Source organism: Ptychodera flava, chromosome 19 (assembly GCF_041260155.1).
Source record: "Ptychodera flava strain L36383 chromosome 19, AS_Pfla_20210202, whole genome shotgun sequence".
NCBI classification, from domain to species: Eukaryota; Metazoa; Hemichordata; class Enteropneusta; family Ptychoderidae; genus Ptychodera; species Ptychodera flava.
In genome coordinates this window covers 31,119,106-31,140,695 of record NC_091946.1, presented here as the reverse complement: position 1 = coordinate 31,140,695, position 21,590 = coordinate 31,119,106, and the positions used below count along the sequence as shown (strand labels likewise).

The window sequence follows — 21,590 nt, the reverse complement described above, 5'->3', positions numbered from 1 at the left end:
GAACAACTGGGTGCTCCTTGCCGTTAATATTTTATCAAAACCACGTAAAACATTTCTGCACATTATAACACTGTCATCGGTAAATTACAGCCAGAATGGGAACACATTATCTGACAGTAAATTTTCCATTCACACGGGCAGGATGGATATTAGTATTCTCACAATGCTAAATGTGCCATGATTTATTTCAGAACATGTCAACAGATGAAACTGCTGAGTTCGGAAAAAGGATGAAATGGATATACGGATACGCCCTGGGTCCTACGTAATGGACATGTATATTGACTGTAAATCATTCCTATGGTTTTCCAGCGGATGTGAGTCTGCGAGTGTTGTGCATAGATATGCACAGGTTTCATCATTCTTTATAACATCGCGTCGTACATCAAAATGGTGAGGTTTTGCCATAAAGCTCTCTGCATACCTTTGCAAAGGATATTGTCTTAATTTGCATAACAATAGCTGAAATCTGTCAGCCAATAATCTGCCTCGTGTCCGATTACATCATAAGAAAAGCACAGTGGGAAAGTGAAAAGGTGAAAAAGACAACAGTGACATTCTCAAGCGCTGACTTTTCATTTTTTTCTGCACGGACATGTCTGAATAAAGACAAATGACCTTACGCTTGCTTTGCTTGCCACAGATTTAAACAAGTTATCGGCAGCATTTTCATAACATTTTCCCATCAGCTGTGTCACAAGGTTTAGATGCATTGAATTTAAAGGCAATTTCAGCAGCCAACAGAACACATCACCAGGTTAAGGGTTCTGTCAAAGTGAATGTGGTGATTGGCCAAAACAGAAAGTCAAAATACACAGTCCAGAACAGTTTATCCATACCAGCTTTGAAGTTGTAAATGATTGAGCAACATTGTAGGACAGGATAATTTTCTTGACTCAAATTGATTTATGTAATATTAGCCCTTTCAGCGCCAAAATCAATTTTCTGTTGCTTTTATAAAATGTACTCCAGTAAAATTTTTTCAGACTTTTGCCAAAATTTTTTTATGAAACTGTAAACAATAAAATGTCATGTCCGTTTGGTCCAAAATTATCAGAAAAATTACAGAAAAATTCACAAAACTTGGTAAAATGTTGCACTGAAATTTTGGTGGGAAAAATTACAGGACTCAAAGGGTTAATGCTTGTTCGAGTCTATCAAATTTTATATTTTTGGTTTCAGGTCAATGATACCGGTAGCTTCTTCAGGTCGCCGGTGAGGCAGCTTACTCTTGATGATAAACACTACATCAGAAACGGTCGAAAGGACGAAGAATTTATAGTGTATGACAGAGGAGGAAAAAGAGCTCTAAAGAAGGCGATAGAGAACACGAGTAGCTTGCACACACAATTGAAGTGGAATTTGAACCTTGCAGCATTCACAGTTGTTGATGAACAGTGACAACATCCACCGATAAAAGACACGGCAACTCCACCGAGCTCTGTCTGCCTTAAGAGGCGCGGGAGTCTGTCGGCTAAATATTGACATGACTCGGGTCAGCGGATCTCACAAATCAAGCCGTGTGGAACTAAGCATGGTCTACTCACACTTTAATGTTTGCATATTGGCAAAAACCTGGCTGTTGAAGCTGATTGTGTAGACAAAGCGCAAACCATGCAAAATATACAGCTAGAGAGCTGTAACACCATTGGAATACCGTACAGACAAGAATTGTACACCCTGTGTATTGTACATTGGGTATTTTAGATAAATTCTCATTATGTTACTGCAATCATATTTTTCTATCCAATTATCCATATTAAAAATCCCAAGTTCTAACCTTTGTCAATGCGTGATACATGCATCGTACAAACTACATTAATTTTCTTAATAATGTATACTATCATGAACCTTTATTTAATCCCAAACTGTAGACTGGTGATATACACCAGCTCGGCCATACTGACAACCTGAAATTTCAGATATTGCTGATTTGGGTCACGTGTGCCGTGTCTGCACAACATGCTCCAGTAATTGATAAAAGAAAAGCCACCGCTCTACGACAGCGTGACCCTCACATGGTACGCTTACTACATTATACAACAATTACCCGAGCGCTACATCACTTCGGTGTATTTTTGGAACAAAAAATGAGTGGGATTTTCAGCGACCACAGAACGATTTCATGTCACCTTTGAGGCAGGTAACGGATTACTGTGAAAACCACAACAGTGGCACAATGCATCATGGGTAATAAAAAGCACTGAGGATAATTTAAATGGTCATATGAATGACTGAGACATTAGAAACTTACAGACAAGGTAATTAATGTACATATGATGTCTATCTCGTGTTAGATTGCAGGTACACTGAACAGTGAAAGCAACGTCAATGTGGACCATGTGTTCATTTCAATGACGATGCCCTTGGGCGATGACAAAGGTGATGCAGAGCATACATGTACGCGTAGGTAGCAAAGCAATGTCTGTATACAGACTGACATGTGCTATGGGGAAATAATAGCATGTCTAGTTTCTCAAAGAAAATCAAAATATCTAATAAACACTTTGGTATATTTAAGTGCGAGGGAAGATGTACACTCATTCTGCATTTTTTGTACAGCAAACTTTGGCGAAAGTTACAACCCCTGGTGTGATGTTATATAAAATCTATTTGAATAGGCATACTGGCAACCTATCAAACATCAAACTTGGAGCTGTGTAAGTATTTTGAAAGTTGTCATTACAGAGAATGGAAAAAAAACGATGCACAAAAAAATATTGTGGTAAATGCAAGACACTCACTCAGAAATTGCATTACGGTAATACGCCGCCTGATAATCAACAGTACCCAATCAGGAAGCCTGTGTCATACCAAATCACACCTCAATCCCATTACTCAACCTAAATCATCGACAAAGTAGCCAATAAGGAAGCCTGTCTCATACCAAATCACACTTCACCAGGTTGCTCTATTAGAAGCTTCAATGCACAGCAACATCACACACAAAGTAACCAATCACGTAGCTTGTTTCATACATCTACTACATCACACCTCACTGGGTAGCTTTACCAGATTACCTGGGGATTGGACATGTCTATACTTTTTAATGGTTTGGTCAATGAGGAAAATCAGCTCCAAAACCCCCATCAAGAACCCCCTAACTGACAATTATCTGTTCCAAACCTCTATCAAGAACTCCCTAACTGACAATCATTGGTCACAATGTGTGTGGATATGTTTTCAAACTGCATATCTAAAAGGTAGATCATTTTTTAAAGCTAAGATCATGAAGCTGTTATCATATACGCATTTCCCAGGAGATACATCGTACACGGCACGGGTTAAGTACAGAAACATAGACTGGCATTTCTCCATGTGAGATTTCCAATATTCATGACTTGGTGTACTTGCACTTTGTGAAAAACTCACACCGATTATAAACAATGTCATTTATCAGCTCTCTCTGCGAGGCGATTAAGAAAGTCACTCGGAAACAACTCCCTTGAGATTAATAGCAATCATTTGAAATTTAACCACACAAAAGAATATAATCACCAAAAGAACATGATATTCAAATTACACAGTATAATACTCTGATCAAAATATGCACATATATACTCACAATCTTGAGTTTCCAGAAAGTTTTGCGGATTTACAATACAATCGCAGTTTTCGGGTTTCTGCAATGTTACATTGTATCTTTTGAAACCTTACACTGTGGCAGGATGGGACAATTTTGTTGGGAAAAAGTTCAAGACTGCCTGATGAAATACGTGACTTGAAACCCTTTGTAATGTGAAATTTTGTACAAGCCTTCAGTGAAAGGCTGTGGTGTGGTTGGGCCCATACAGTGAATGGACGGGTGTGAAAGGGAGGTTGAAAGTAGGTCACGGCAATATAAAGCAAGATTTCTCCAAATTTAAATTTTGTGCCAGATTCCTTCAAAGGGCAGCTGCAGGGCAAACACAATACACAAGTCAGTAGAAAACAGAGGTTTTTTATGCCCAGTAATTTACTGATAGTAGTAGTGCACAATTATCTACAGTATGAGTAATCAAGAATAGGATTTAGTATATCTGGTTTTACTTTTTTTTGATGCCTTTCGTCTTGCACCAAGGATTGTTCAGTCAGGAAAGTTTGAACTATTACACTGTTTCAGCAGACAACGGAATTGAGATACCAAAACACCACATTTATCCCCGTATGCATGGTATCACAGTGCAGAAGTGAAAATTTTGACTTCTGTGTTTCAAAATAACATCATCATTCTCCTGACCTAGATAAAATCACGCCCATTGGTGTCGTATTTCAATAACTTCTGGGTCACATGCAAAGGTCACTGCGGGTCACAGGTCAATTAAACAGCTATGCTGATCATGATTTACAGCAATAAATACAAACTGTAACCGATGCTTTTCCTGTATTTTATCATTTGACAGTTTATTTTTTAAATTCTCAACAATCTGCGTATTATTCCCCTGGATCAATACCCTCTGCATTCCACACTTTCAATACCATCACTGATCAAACCAAGAGTTCTCTACAGCTTGGAAAAACAGAGGGTGATAATTTACATGAAAGTAGATAATTTGCATATTCTTTGTCGTGAAAATATATATTCTTTTTTACAGTTATTAACATATTCATATTGCTACAAAAACAGAGGGGTGCCTCAATCCTAACAAACCCCTTTGTATTTGGAACGGAACACACAAAAGCTTAGTAATGACATGTATGATAGAATTGTTGAAAAAAGTAAAAGTACTTCTACCTCTTTATACTGAGGGACTGAAACCATCAAGCATAAACAGATACATTGAGATATAAATCTGGCCATAAATTTCTGTTAATGACGATAAAATTTTATGATTTTTTTTGTCTTATTCCAGTACCATCTGTCAGCGTGCTACCAAAAATGTACAGACAGGCAAATATGTTCGCTATAAATACTGTTGGTGACCTACTTTCTGCAGCTGGTCTTTTTGAGTTCAACTTACTGATCATTGGTGAAGCGTTGAAAACATGCATTGCCTGGGATAGCCAAACAAAATGTTAGATGGCAAAAAAAAATATTTGGACAAAATTAGTTGAGGACTCGATGGATAATATTTGTGGATAAAAATGTAAGTCAAATCTCAATGTAGCAAAGTCCTGTTGATCTGTTATGCTGAGTAGATATTGAGGTATCAGCAGATTTTTTAACAATTTCAGATTTTATCAATTTGAAAAAATCCCTACAATGCCATAACATCACTTCTTGTGGGCATATGCATTTCTCACTACCATTCCAAAATAGCTGCTTTGTATTCTCGAGAGATGTCGTGATAACATTATGATTATTACAGTAATCTACACTTCACGTGATTTACTATGGAGTTGTAGTCATCTAACACCAAAAGATGTTTCGATTGCACTGGGTCTCATCTTTAGCAGACTCACTGCCAGCAAATGTTAACCAACACTGGATCACTTTTTTCATGCTTGATCCTAACAATGTAATTGCTGTAGTTTCCTGATATTAACTCAACACTATCAAGCCATGTAACTTGCAGGCCAAATGAAACACTCAACTCCCAGTGACATACTGAGCCTATATCATCTGTTAATGTCGTATGTGTCATCTAAGGTTAAATATTCATCACTGTATACGATGATGGAGGAATTACTTTTCTCAGGATAACAATTTTTATTACCTTTCTATAAAATTTGACTGATAATTTTTGATCTCCACTTCCAAAAATTTCTCTGTATGTTCATGAAACCTCAAAATCACATTAACCCTTTGAGAGCTTTAATTTTTCCCACCACAAATTTTAGTGCAACATTTTACCATTTTTTATGAATTTTTCTGTAATGTTTTTGATAATTTTGGACCAAACGGACATGAAATTTCATTGGCTACAGTTTTCATCAAAATTTTGGCAAAAATCTGAAAAATTTTCATTTGGGCACATTTTACAATGACGACAAAAATTGACATTGGTGCTCAAAGGGTTAACAGAAACTATTTCTGTCAATACTGATGAACATACATGTAGCAGAATCATACAGTACAAGCAATTCTGTGTTATCACAGTACATGTCTTTAGAAAGCTAACACATCTCAATTTTGGCTTCCAAGCCTTTTTGCTGTGCCATTTGAAACACAAGGCAGAGCCAAAATGTAGACATCATGTCACAAATTTTTCATTCACACGAAAGGAAGTGTTTTCAGTGTATAAGAAATACAGATCTTGATGTAGAAAGAGTAACCAAACTGTATGTAACATGACAAACACATCTTGGGGTACTATGATACTAAATTAATGAAATAATAAAATATCAGGCAGTATTGTTTTTCTTTTAGTTAAATTTGATAATTTGCCGCACAACAAAAGGACAGAAATAGTGCTATATATCAGCGGTTTCACCATTTGAAGACCTTGGCAATGGCATTCCTGCATATTCACTATCAAACCACTGTTTTATATGTCCATAGCCTATGCATTTCTGTGTTACAGTTTAAATGTATGAAAATGTGAATGATTCCTGTTATGTACATGTACTTTGTGTGAAATGATAAATCATTTAATGTGACTAAAGGTCTCCCTGCCAAAAGATAAATGTTCCTACATTAGTTTTTTTCTGAGATGATAAATAATGAATGGTTATTACAGGCTTTCGATCATGAGATACATCGTAGATCACCGAAGTGAAACAGAACTCATTAGCTGTAAGTTTGGATGAATCTTCCTTCGTTCTGTTTGTATAAACTCTGTTTCTTGTTCTGGGTTCAACATCATTTTGAAATGTTCAGTATAAAACTTGTCGATACAGACTACATGTGTTTAATGTGTGGTGTTATTTTTGACATATGAACTAGAGTTCATTTGTCAGCAACAGCATTCCTTACTGTGAACACAGTCCGTTGGCAAGGTAATAGGCACCTTTTTAATGGCAATTCACACACTGTAGGGAAAGTAGAAGAAACAATTTTTTTCCAAAAAATAAAATAAAACATTGATCAAAGGTACAGGGGTACAGGGTACTTTCTCTTTAATTATGCTTCAAAAATACACAGAATAATACTAACAAGACACTCTGTATTCCATCAACAAGAACAAGCAACCTTTCCATGAAAATTTCAAGCCATTCCTACAATTTATTCAAAGCCTATCACAAATTCTGACAGAGCTATTACATATTTCTCTTTCAGTACACACTTAGTGTGATATTTGTGGCACATGTAATGTGATACTTGAACTAGATTCAACAAAACACGGCTGTATTTAGATCCATTAGATTTTTTTCAACATGACTATTTGAACCCTCAATCCCTTTTTTTTCCATCTCTGTGAAAGTATCGGATCAGATAACATCATGGTCGGAGCCACAGGCAATTTTCAGCTTACATTCACTTTCACACACTTCCACGACGTAAATGTAAAATTTGTCGTCAATCTTGGAACAATGTCTCCCTTGCATAGCTACTGCATGAAGTGTCAAACTTCTGAATTTAGCATTCACACATCTTGTTAGGCATTCAGAAATGACGCTAAAAAATATGGGTAAAAGCTACAATGTAGCTATGTCCTTTTGAGTAATCATATTCTACATATTAAACCTTTGAGCGCCGAAGTGAATTTTTCTTGCCTTTAATAAAACATATACCCAAATCAATTTGTTTTCAGATTTTTGCCAAAATTTTGATAAAAACCTGTAATGATGAAATGTTACGTCTATTTGCTTTAAAATTATCGAAAAAAATTCACTGAAAAATTCATAAAAAATTTGTGAAATGTTGCACTAAAATTTTGGAGGGAAAATTACATTTACAGCACACAAAGGGTTAATTGGCAGCACAAAAAACAAGAGCACCTATTACAGGTGACATGTCAGGTTTTGTGGTCAAGGAACCTCATAAACCTGATAAATAACCATCACAATGAACTTGTACACACTACTAATGACTTACTAAGGAGTATTTGTAGCACCACTGGTCTTTCAGAACGACCTATGACCTTTGCCAAATATCCACTCAGAATGCTTGTTTGGATTTAAGTATAGAGGGCAGATAGAGTTGTCAATTAAAATTTGGCAACTGATTTACAATATGCTAGAAGAAATTCCATTTGTAGTAAGCTGGTGGGAAAAAATGATGGGATAGACAACATAAAACATTTCATCAAAATAAGACAATCTTTTCACACTGAAAAAATGCAATTACTAATTTTGCTGATCATATTTGACAGGAAAATTATAGATTGAATTCTGCTCTAGCAATAGTAAATCAATAAATTGAAGCCATTCCAATCAATAACACACGATGTTTTGCAGATCATAATTCAATATTTCAATATTTACATGGATATTTATAGGTGACTTATTGATGTAGGTCATGTCAAGACTGGAGTATGTAGTGCGCTGAATGTTGGCAATGTACAGTTATGCAATGCGATCCAAAGTTATGTAATGCAATGTGAGGTTTGTATGGTGCATTGCAGAATAAATGCGGTGTATAGTGTTTGATGTACAGTTCATGAAGAGCAGTGCAATGACACTGCCATGCAGCAAGATGGAGTGATAGTGCAATTTTTGGCCTATTCATTCAAATCACCATATGAATCAGAATACAATAGAGATAGACTCCAGTGACATACATGTATGATAACAATAAAGGTCTAGTTTGTAAAACAGTGACATACATGTATGTTATGATAACAATAAAGGTCTAGTTTGTAAAAATAATTGTTTATAAATGTCTTTGCTGGACAAGGTGACAAAGTACACATCCATGTATTTATATTGACAGGGTATTGAATGTTCACGTACAATCAAAGAGATTCCTCATATTGGACAGTTTGTGCGTTAGTTTATCATCCATTTGACCTGACAGTGTCACTGAGTGATGAACCTGGCTGTGCAGAGTGAGTGATGAACCCAGTGAGAACGGTTGTCTCATGTGACCAAAAAATAAGTGACTCTTAACTTCATTGAAATACAAGTTTCACGTGAGCACTCTGGTAGACTTAGAGCTGTTCTTTTCTCTGGAATTTGACTCAACAATGCGGCTCAAGTGGGGGGCCCTCAAACTCAAATCCCTGTTGGTTTACCTAAGCCATACATAGCATTGTACTTTCTGTTCTGAATCAATGATAGCCCTTACAACTTCCTCTATTGTATGCTGATTAATGTGCCTTTTTGTTGGCTATTCATCAGTTAGGCACACCGCAAGGGCAGCATTCAACCGAAGCTCATTAGTAATTTACCTAATGTTGTTGACATTCAAGGTTTTCTTGCATTTTTTCCCTAACAAAATGTTTCTTTCTTAATTCTTTTCACAATTTAAGGTACTACATACCTCAAAATTGAAAGACTAACTTTTGCTAAAACTCACCTCAAAACTTTGAACCATTCTCTTATCAAAGCCAGAAAAAGTCAGGGGGTCACCATACAAATTTTGGTCTGGAAAACAAATTACCTAACATTTACTGATATTTGAAATTCAAAATGGCCACCATCCCTGTGTTAACTCTTTGGGAACACTTCAATTTTGATTTTCACAAAACTCAGACAGTGAAAATATACTTACTCTAAGAGTTTGAAAATGTGCCCCCCCAAACAGGTAGACCAATGAAGAATTATAAAAATTTGTGTCTGAATATCTGTCTCTAAGGCATATTCCACCTTAACCTACATTGATCAAAAAAAAAAAACATATAGAAGTTCCCAATATCATTACCATGTAAAACTTACTGAATTTCATCACATCCCATTTTGATATGTATATTGGTTGAACTTGATGTTTGCAAATTGTTGATTATTTGAAACATTTATTGAAACCCCAGTCTAACTTTTCATCAAATATAAAAGTAACTATACATGACTGATCAGAAACAGATACATCACTGCCCGATATAAATATTTTACTTTGCCAGAAACTAATTTTTGTCAGCTAAGCTCAAAGGACTGGTAATCCACTACTTTTGGTAAAGTAGATCATTTTTCTGACACTCCAATGTCTTCATGTCAAATACCCACATCACGAGTCATCAAGGCATACAAAACAAGGCTACCATAGATATGGAAGGCTTCAAAACATGGAGCTGGCACTCATATACCAAATTTCCCAGAATTGTTATTCATAGTTACATATACCGCTACTGAAAGTGATACAAAATTAAAATTTGACAACAGATGAGAGTTAAAATTTGTAAAAATATTGCGTGATTTTCTTGGAATTGTTAAAGTACAAGTATGGTGTTGAATTTATTTATTTATTCACGGATAAAACGAATTAATATTTCATTTCAAATTTGGATGGGAATGAATCTGATTTAGGAATCTCCATTGTGATTTCATTGCCTGTGAGAGGTGTCAATGCCTAGTTCATTCATCAGCCCGATCAAAGTGTGGAAGGGTTTACATCTCCAGTCGGGAGAAACGCGGTGAAAACTGTGTGTTAGAGTTTGATGATCAGCCGTAATGGTTTACAACACTTCAGACGATGACTAACACGTGTCATCACTGTGGAAAGAGAAAACCCAGGGCATACACACTGATGACAAAGACCGAGTCATAAACCGGGGTGACCTTTCCAAAACATCACAGTGAAATGATGGAATCAGCTTCTACATACACATCCACATCTTTACACCACGGATGACTAATTATTCACAGAAACATGCAAGTCATCCGGATCTGACCTTTGACCCTCTACACTCGCAGAGAATGTCATCTCAACGCTGTTATAGTGTTATTTCTACCATGAAAGGGTGCAGGAAGCTTTTGATGATGAAAATTTTAATGAACGACACGTGTACGTCTGTTTTGAGTGATAAAACAGAATGGCTTTAACAAAGAGGATGAAATATTTTATCTTTGATTCATACAACAGACACCCGTGGACATCATTCACTACATACACATACATGCACGTACACACATATGCCATACCGCATATGTAGAGCACGCGAATGATGAGGACACTGCTCAAACTAACTCAAATGCTGCGTACAATGTTAATAGACAGATCTACACAAAAATTATAAGATTTCATAAATCATTGTGATCACAATTTCTGTCAATGGCATTGTACATGCACATAAAGGGGTATGGTTGGTGGGATCCCCGATTCCTCTCCACGGTACATGTATCATGGTTGAACTCTTTTGCATAATAAACACAACACACCTGGTCACCAATTTCCAAGTAACAAACCAATGAGTAACCTTGTAACTTGTATGATGGATTAGTTTTTACAAAGTATCACCACTTGATTTCAATCATTAGCTTTTTATTGACCCTAACGTCATCCAAATTTCATATAGCACTTGCTGATGCTTAAACTCCCTGGACACATAAATTGAGTACTCCCCTAATCACTGTGTGTGAGTCATTGAAAGGTATTAAAGTGGTGGCCCTGAGTCAATTTCAAGGATGAAGTCGCTCTCTTTTGATCTTAGACTTGCTTTTTGTTAACTTTGAATTTTTCTTTTGCGTTGGTCACAATATATTATGTATGATAGTAGACGACATAATATAAGGTAACTTCAGCACCTTCACTCAGAGGAACATAACAAAGAATACACAGACGTAATTATCATCCCTTTCATCATAATGGTTTAGCCCAACCCAATTATTATAAATAATGTTTGTGGACCTGTCTACAGAGAATTGGGGTGAACAGGTGAAAATGTAAACTTCACTGAGTACTACAAAGGTTAGATTTGCACACGTCCAAATCAAACACCAACGCTATTTAAATTTTTGATTTTGAGAAAAGGTATTTCCTCTTGACGTAAAAGCACCTCAAAATACGATCAACACAGTCCCTCCAGGGAAGGAATACTGCACTGAGTCAGAGCGTACATGCGTCCAGGAGATCTGGATCAAATAACTTATGAATGCTTCTGAAATTTTGCAGCTGTAAACTCTTGGCGCCTTGAAACAAGGCTGGATTATGCCTATTGGGGAATTCACATTGTATTCAAATTTCAGAGTTATATTCTACATGTATGTTCCAATACACTGATCACACGGCAACTCTCAGAGTATCTGTTCATATATAAGGTCAATGGTGAAACCAGATTTTCCATCAACTTGCACTGCTGATTATGAAAGTGTATAATGTTTAATTTGCAATTTTGAAAATAATGATTGTTCAAAAGGCATAGATTAATGTTTTGCACCATCTTTCTAGTTGACATATTGTATTGGATTCTCTATGAAGGATGGCTCAACCTTTTTTCTTGGCAGTAGAATGTATGTCAATACTTGACCAAAAGAGCCAATTTATTAAAATAATTATGGAAAATTCTGTATTAGTATGTTAATTAGCAATCTGCTTGAATCTGTACCTTAGGACATAATTATGCTGTGTAAATGAAAGCAGTCCTGCTCTCTGTGCTCCAGAAATTCCACAAAGATTATGAAATGTTGTTTGTGTGCAGTATGTAATTCCTCATGCACCATATATAAATAGGATTTCACTGAGAATGGTGAGGCTAGCATAAGGCCTGTCTTTTTTTCTTTAACCCTTTCACCCCAGTTCCCTGTATACAGGTCCAACTTTACCATAGAAAACAATGGATTTGGGACAAACCATGGTGGTGAAAGGGTTAAAAGTTTACATAACTTGGCAAGCATGAGTTACTTATCCGCGTGCTCAAATCGACAACAACAGTAACTTTCACAGCAGGGCGCACCTTTATGAATTTTCGAACAGCATGTTGATATTTGCCATGGACGATTTTTGCGGCTCTCGTGTCACTGCAGATATCGGAATGGCATGGCATGTATGCATTGGTTGAGTTGTGAGGCATTAACAAGAGGTTATAGGTCATGCCACAACCATGCCTTGAACATCTGATGACCTTTGACCTCATTGGCAACCTAAACGACTGATCATGAGTGGGTTAGGCACACTTTGACATGCAGTTACAAAGCCGTGTGTGTATGTAACTGATAACAGGAAAAGATTTTATAGAGTGATAAAAACTGAATTTATAGTTAAAAGTTCATTCTTGTAGTTTTGACTTGACTAAAATTATTGCATTAATGTGCATTACTAGTTAGCCTTGCTAAATATGTTTCTAAAGATATACAACTGTACATCATTGGCCAAACTAGCACACGAGACTACCTACGAAATATTTGAATAAGTGTTTGCATTTTCTCGAATGAAATTCGTGATCCTTTAGCAAATTTTTATACAAGTACAATGTGAAGAAACAGCCTTGACCTTTATTTGAACCATAATTATCAAGTAATTCTTTAAAATTGAGAACTGCCCTGATACAGTAGCATACAGAAACTGTATCTGTGAGTGAAAAATTACCGATAATTTTGCCCATCAATTGATGATGGTATTTTATTTATAACTTGAAATTCCCGGAAGAATCTATGGCATGTCGTGAGCCATTTGTGATGTCGCTCGAAGATACCTCACTAATCTCATTGGATACAGATGGTATTGAGACCGGTCGACCCTCGATTGTTTTAGAATTTTATGCCTTGCACAGACGATTATCACTTGGGACGATAATTTGCCTTGATTCGTTGAATGACTTCCAATAAACCTCATATTTGATCTCCGATATAAAGTGGGTCAGGTTGCAGGTTTGAACTGCTGCACAGCCACAAATCCTGACCATGTCATCAATTATGGATCTGACAATACTAGCAACGCAACTGAACAGAAAATACAGTTTGTAGGAGTGAAAATTTTCAAAAAAATATTTTCTTTTTTAGAATTTTTGACAACTTCTAACAGATATTCTGATTGAGTTTGATGGAATAATTCCTCATCTTTATTTTCCAGTGCTTCCATTCAATCTAGGTGACTGCAATTTCACGAATGGAGTGTACCAGTTTGTCATTTTCTCTCCACACATCACAGATTAACACAATGTGAAATTTGCTCGCTGAAAAGGAATGACAATGTGCTGAAAACGTGGGGAAAATTTAACGAACTCAAACAGACAGACAGACAAACAAAATGAATACTTTGACTATGTGTTCATTGATGTCAATTATTGCCAAGTGAACTGAAATAATGTTGAAATAATGTCAAGGAAAATCTTACTATTAGCATGATTTTCTTTTCAAGATCGAGGACTTTACTTTTTCATTAATTTTTGGACTAAATTTTTATGACGCTCAGTCGCTAGTCAAAGAAATTTTGCAAACTGCCCTGTCTGTTGCCAAGAGGGACATGCAGATGTCATGTCTGTGTGTCGCACATTGCATCTGATTTTGCAAGGACTTATAAATTGAAAATTACATCTCATTAATTCAAAACTATTCAAAACAATACGCTTAAATTACCCGAGATTCGCTTTTCTCTCAAGATGTACGTTGTTACAACAACCATCTTTTTCTTATACTATTTGTATCGTGAAATATAATAGAAAATTGCCCTCTACAGGGCTTGACAATTCCTATCGCCCCGCGCCCGGGACAAGTGAAATTTACGTTCGGGCAAGTCAAAAATAAAATCTGGTCGCCCGCCGGACAAGTTGTTTATACAACTTCTGGCGCAATCAACGCGAACCTAAGTTGAGGTTTGTGCACGTGTCGCCCGATTTGCGTTGTCGTTCACACAAAATAAATGTCAATCACTGACTTTTTTAGATACAATTGTGACGTTCTTCTGCGATTCACTTGCCGACTCACACAATGTTGCAATTTTTCGATGATCGACATGAAATGTTTCATCGTCCAATTAAAAAGTCGCTTAAAATTTGGCGTAAACAGCATTTCTTTGTTGTATGCTGACTGCTCCGCCCCAACAAATTTGGTAAAAAATTGCAAAACCCAATGCCATAGCGCTTATTGGCAATCGACCGTGCAGTACTTAAAAATCATTTATGCGGCCTCGCGAGGTAGACGAACATTGTTGGCAGATAGTTTGTGGAGTGATCGCTGTAAATATGAGTATTTTACGGTAATATCTCCACTAATGCAAACAAGGCATTGTGCATTTTCGCGAGCCAGAACGTAATTTCCGCTCCGCAGACCTACGCAAAAATCAAGCAAAGTTGTTGCCGTAAAGAGGCACGTAGTTTACGACGATGGGCATTGTGTAACTCTGAGAAACGACATTGTGATTATTTACGACGGCGCCACGAGGGCCAGCGTGATCGACGACTCGATGTGATGATTTAGAACGATGTTTCTGACAAAAGATCTAAACATAAGCGTTATGATGAGGAAAAACGCCGTAGATGTTATCTCCCGAAATGGAATTTGGAAAGCACAGTGGCCTTGGTTGAAATGACGGTTCCAAAATGTTCAGTACGTCGTGTCTCAAATACCCCACCATTGCCAAAGCATGGATGTAGGAAGAGACTACCTCCATGGTCAAACCAAGCGAAATGCTTTGCTTGACAGATACGACATGTTTCGCGTTGAATCGATAAGGTCTCACGAGTTTAGTCAACCGCATTTGGACTGTTTGGCACATCGCAGATGAGATCGTGACGGGGACAATGATTGTGGAAATTTGTGGGTCCCGCTGAGCCCGATAGTACGGTTTCACTTGCCAACAATCCGATCGCATGCACTCGCAATGCGTGAACCGAATGACGAGGACCAGCGACAGAAACTGACCAATCTTTTTACGACGGCATTTATGCTTGCCAAACACGGGAAGCCGATGTATGATATGTACCTTCAAATTCAATGTTAGCTCTGCGTACAGGTCTGTGTGTTCCCGGCGTTATACGGCCTCTTGTGGTGGAGGCCGTATAACGCCAAGAACACACAGACCGTACGCAGGCCTACTTCAATGTAAACTTTTGAAAAAAATCGGCGTAAACATCGGCGAAAATTACCAAGATAAGAAAGCCCTGAAAGCCGCTACGGAATTCGTCGCAAGTATTTTGGTCTTGATTATTACAAATGGAGGACAAGTAAAATTTTTGAGAGGACAAGTGAAATTGAAAATCCACTTGTCCGACGGACAAGTGAACTGGAAAAAAAATTGTCAAGCCCTGATCTTGCAACTGTTGGAATATTAACTTTTGCGTTTTTTATGTATGTGTATATACATGTATATGCTCTGATTTTATTGTTGATGCTATTACAGCTGGGTCAACTGCTCTCAAAATAGCCCTGTGTTTGTTTTTCAAGGCATTTTAGGGTCAACAGAGGCCACATCAAATGTGTGCAGTCAAATAGCAAGTTTGATCAGATGTAGGAACTATTCCCTCGACATCACAAATATCCACGTGAAAAATGTACATCAAACAAAAGGGGAGTTTTTCTGATTTTTCACTTCAAATAATCTTTGGTTGCATAGGTGTTCATAAAACTTGCATATCACACTCTGCTCAAATAAAATTTTATATTCTCTGAAGTTTAAAATTGAATTTTTTAGACCTTCCATGGAAATCCGTAAAATAGAGCTTTAACAATAAAATTACCAATTTTCTAATTTTTCAAAATCAAAATGACTTCCATCTTCGGTGTTAACTCTGAGGGGAATTTTTTTCATTTCCACAAACACAATGTGTTAAGTACCACCAGTAACCTGCAAATGCATCATCACTTTTTGGAGTATATTAAAAGAAAATTTGAATAATACAAACATTGCTTCTGTGGCTTTTCAAAGCCAGTGAATGGGGAATATTTCTCCCAAAGCCTTGTGGGAGACATTTGAAACATTCTTGCAGGAAAAAACTCAGAATGTCAATACACATCAGGCTTTTTTAACTTGAAAAGCTCAGATTTATCATGATTTTTTGCAAAACGAAACAGAAAAACCAAAAAGATCAGTTAGAGCTGGAGTCTGGAAAATGCAGACACGATTTTATGCAAACACTTTGATATCCAAAGGAGAAGCCCACACAAGGGTCTGACCAATAGATCACAGGAGAGGGATAGTCAATATGCTAACTTGTACTTCTTTCACAGCATGCACATTTTCCCCACTTCAAGCACTTTTACCTGCACTAACCTTCATGTGAAATTCCCCCCTCCCCCAAAATGCAGCATGATTGTAAAAAATTTTTGCAGAATTTTTGCTTTGCAGATTTTTTTACCACACTTCAAACTGCCCTTCCAAAAGATTTACCAGAATTATCATCCATTTGGGTGCCGTAATTTTTTCCCACCAAAATTTTTAGTACAACATTTTACCAATTTTTGTGAATTTTTCTGTAAATTTTTTGATAATTTTGGACTAAATAGACATTATATTTTATTTTCTACAGTTTTTTATCAAAAATTTGGCAAAAATCTGGAAAAAAAAATTACTAGAGAATATTTGAAAAAGGTGACTAAATTGACTTTGGCGTTCAAAATGTTAAGCAGAGCAGACTGAATCCACTGAAACTTCAGATCTCTTTCTCCAACATGCTGAATCAAACAGGGAAGATTGGATTTCCATTCACAAAGTGGTACAAATGTAACTGGAAAAGCAGAGCCTTGGCTGACACAAAGAAAGTGTAATTGTGTTTCTAAGGTGTCATGTTTTTGGTGCAGTCCATTTTAGCACATGGCTCGAGGCGTTTCATGTCTCACTTGAACAGACTTCTTCAACCTTGTCACAGGAAAACTTTGTCAAGCCTTGCTCATATGAAATTCTAACTTCACACGAAAGGACTTCAATAGCAACGGCATCTATTGAAATACAGGAATACTACATTGTAATATTTTTACATCTCGAGACTTCGTTCTTTTTTTTGCAGAGAACTTGCAACATTGGAAACTGTAATTTACTTGGATTACATTATTTATTCCAGCGTGTTCATTTTTAGCCGGATGCCGGCCAAATTGACCGGCTACTTTCCTATTTTGGCTGGCTACTTTTCAGCACTGTTTTGCTCTCTGGCCCGGAAATTCTGGTTTTGATAACAATATTTTGATTTTTTTGGTGGTCTTGCAAGCCCGAGACACTATCTCAGAAGTGCCGATGTGGCTATATGTAGTCTAGCAATTTACGCGGTGAACTTGTTGCTATCACAGTAGTACCGTGATCAGCGAACGTGTTGTATTTTAATACAGGGAATCGCTCTCGAGGTCAACCTTACTTGTCCGATCACAGGCCAAATTATTCCGACGTTCACATCGGGTATAGCTGAAAATTGGACTAACTTACAATATTGTTATGCCCGCGAATAGCCGACCATTTCCGAATGAAGCCGACTTTTGTTTCGCTCAAAAGCGGAAGAGAAAGTCGACACTTGAATGCTTTGGTTTTCTGCGTAAGAATAGGGCCTTGTCTGATGGGTTTGGTAGGTTTTTGATCAAATCTAAAGCGACCAAAAGTTACTGAGTCTCAGTTTTCATACTTTGAAACGCCATGTCAATCCATCAATGGTCAATCACCATGCCAATATTCAAGTCGATCGACATCGCGTTTTGTGGAGGGGCCGTGGTTGTGTGCATCGCAGAAGAGAAAGTCGACACTTGAAAACTTTGATTTTCTGCGTGAGAGTAGGACTTTGTCTGTTGGTTTTGGGAGGTTTAGATCAAATCTAAATAAACAAACAATTACTTGGTCTCACTTTTCGTACCGTCGATCACAGTGTCAAATTTCAGGTCGACCGATATCGCGTTGTGTGTACTGTGTTACAATTGACTGCCGGTGCTTTGTACACACACGGTGTAGTACAGGCTGGCGTTCGGTGTCGTTAGTTTGAGGTTTTATCAAACATGAACACTGAAATTTAGCTCTCTTTTTCAATTATATTCAACATCACCAAAAAATCCATAATCAGCTCGTGGATTCGTTTTATTGTGAAATTAGTACAGTGAATTAAAATCACTGAAAATTGTGTTCCTATAATTCATTGAATTGAATAAACTGTTTGATTTTACTGTATCTTCAATCAAGTTTATTTAAATCAGTAAAAAACTTTGTACAGCCAGGCTGGTCAGGATTCTAGCGGATCGTTTTCTGGGTTGTGAAAACCCCTATTCTATGATGTATTTCAAAATGTTTGTTCAAGTCATGAGCTAAACATAATTCTACACAACAGTCTGGTGAAATTTTGCTATTATCCTTGTCAACTGAATGCGGTGAAATTTTGCTATTATCCTTGTCCACTGAATGCAGTTGACAGGCCAGAGTGATATCAAATTAATTTTTCTGACGTTTTTTAAAAACTTTATCCCTTGAAAACATGTAATTGACAATGATAATGATTATTCTGTATGCTGAAATGGTCTTTAATACTGTACAAGAATGCAAAAACTTACTCCAAAATGTCTTCAAAATTTAAAAATTTCTTGCCGTCCCTGAAACCCTCCCCCTGTGTGTATGTTGGAATAGCCTTTTATACACTGTATAAGAATGCATGAAATTGCTCAGAAATGTCTTCAATTTAAAAAAAATACTTAAACACCCCCCCCCCCCAGGGAACCTGGTTGCACACAGAAGCTAACCGCCTACTTTTCTGAATTTTCCGCCTACTTCAAAAATTTTTGAGAACCCTGCTTCCTAAAGTATGTGGTTTAATATGAACTGTTGGCCACAGTCTAATCCTATCATTGGCAACCCCTTCACCACCATGGTTTGGTCAAAACCCATGGTTATCAATGGTGAGTGTGGACCTGTTTACCAAAAATAGGGGTGACCAGGTTAACTTATGTTTGAAGTTTGCACAGAAAGAAGGGAATAAAGGTCTACATTTTACATTAATGTTTTTTCAATTTTATGACTGACATCATTATATAACGTAAGTGTCACTAATTTGCCCATCAATATTAGTCCTCACTCATTGTTAATGTGTATGCAGTTCCATCCTATATTTCCATTTTCTGATTAACAGTTTTCACTGACCGGTTCGGAGATATTTTCATATGTTGACATCTGAATAATGTTATTATTTCAAATCACATGGTTATTAGAATATCAACGACAATCAAGTTTCAACACAAACTGCAACATGCTTGAAGTCAGATTATAAACATTATATTCTAGTCTGTTAAACATATAAGTGTTTCCCCGGAGCAATTAGAGCATACATGCAGAGGCTATTACTTTTGAATTTTGGTAAAACAATAGAACTTCATTAACATAATAATCAAATTGTTATGCAAATTACTCATGCTATCCAAAATTCCTGGGGATTACACTGAATATCATATCTTTCAATTATGAAAATTTTGCAAACCCACATTGATGTTGAAACTCAGGAAAGAAACCACATATGAAAGCATAAATACACACACGTCAGTCTCATCATAAAATAAACGTCAGTTCTGTTTCCTTTGCATACATCAACACACAGGCATGTACAGTATGTGTAGCGTGTGTACAGCAAATTTTCTGCTCTTCAGTTTCTGAGTAGCTATCTTCATGCAAATTAGGTGTTTGATGTCTGTTGCTAAACTACTGTAAGACCCATCACTGGTGCATTATATCAACATTGGAGTCAAGAGAATACCTGCCTTCCATCATCCATATGTAAACATGTCAAGACAGTAACCCGTATCAAAAACAGGTACACGTACATGTAGCTTGAAGTATGTTTTATCCTCACATATCCCAGACCCCTACGATTTGCAAAATCATTTGTAGGTAAAAGGTAAAAGTTTGAAACTACATATACACCATGCAAATTCAGAAAAACGCTGCATATTTAATTAAAGGTTTTGGTATTTCAACCCTTGAAGCCTGACCTTCCCACACGTGAGTCTGCCTGACATGGTGACAGAAGAGGAGACACACGGAAGAAATACCGAAGTCTGGTTATGACAGCGGTTAAAAAATACAACATTCTCAGTATTACCTTTGAAATCATGAATAGAACTGGTATGTTGATATTTTTTCCTATGATATGTCATTTTCTTACAACTAATAAAAGTTTCTGGAGTTTCATAGTCTCTTTCTGTGAGTTCAATGCAAGTACATCATGACATCACTTTCTGAATAGCTGGACACTATTAACAGAACGCTCTTTGTACGGAGATATCGTTGACCTTTCAGAACTGATATCAAACACTAAACACAAACTTATCAAACTAATTCAGACACTTTTTGGAGCGGGCCTCCACGCTGATAGGAAATCTAAATGGATGAAAAGGTGTGCTACTGACCTGAGATACACCAGTGACTACAGAAACCCAGACTTCAGTGCATGCTACCAATCAAAAATGTCCATCTCTGATCACATGATGTTCACCAACCAATCATAACAAATCACTTGAGATTAACATTTTTTGATTGGCTCTCTCCTGACAAGGGGAGGTACTGACTTGTTTTCATCTGTATAACTTATTTACCTTTGGTATTAAAATGTCATCTCCAGCTCATTAATGCGAGCACATTGCCACTCCTCGGTTTGTATCGCACGTTCATTTCACTCATTATTCAACTAATTATCACAATATGCCTGTAATTTACCCCGACCGAATCCCAAGATAATAACGATGTCATTATTATCCTGGACCACTTATCTCTGCGATAATGAACCCTCCCGATCGATATCCGCAATATTGCACACCCTGACTCAACTGAAGTAAAAGCGCGCAAAACGCCACCTTTGATAACCATTAGGCCATCATAACAGTTTTCCGGCACATCAAAAACAGATCAATGGAAAGGAAACTACACAGGAGACTGAATTCAATTATTGCAGACTGTTATTACGGCATGGATCTCCTAGGAATCTGCAGATATCATCAGTTTAATCCTCCATGGAACTCTCCTGATAATT

At 37.0% G+C, this 21,590-nt stretch overlaps 1 protein-coding gene across 4 annotated transcripts in view; it reads right to left on the bottom strand.

Moving 5' to 3' along the window:
• LOC139119261 (peripheral plasma membrane protein CASK-like) overlaps positions 1 to 21,590 on the bottom strand; it is a 144,924-nt gene that overhangs the window by 109,304 nt on the left and 14,030 nt on the right. The gene's annotated exons all lie outside the window — the stretch shown is intronic.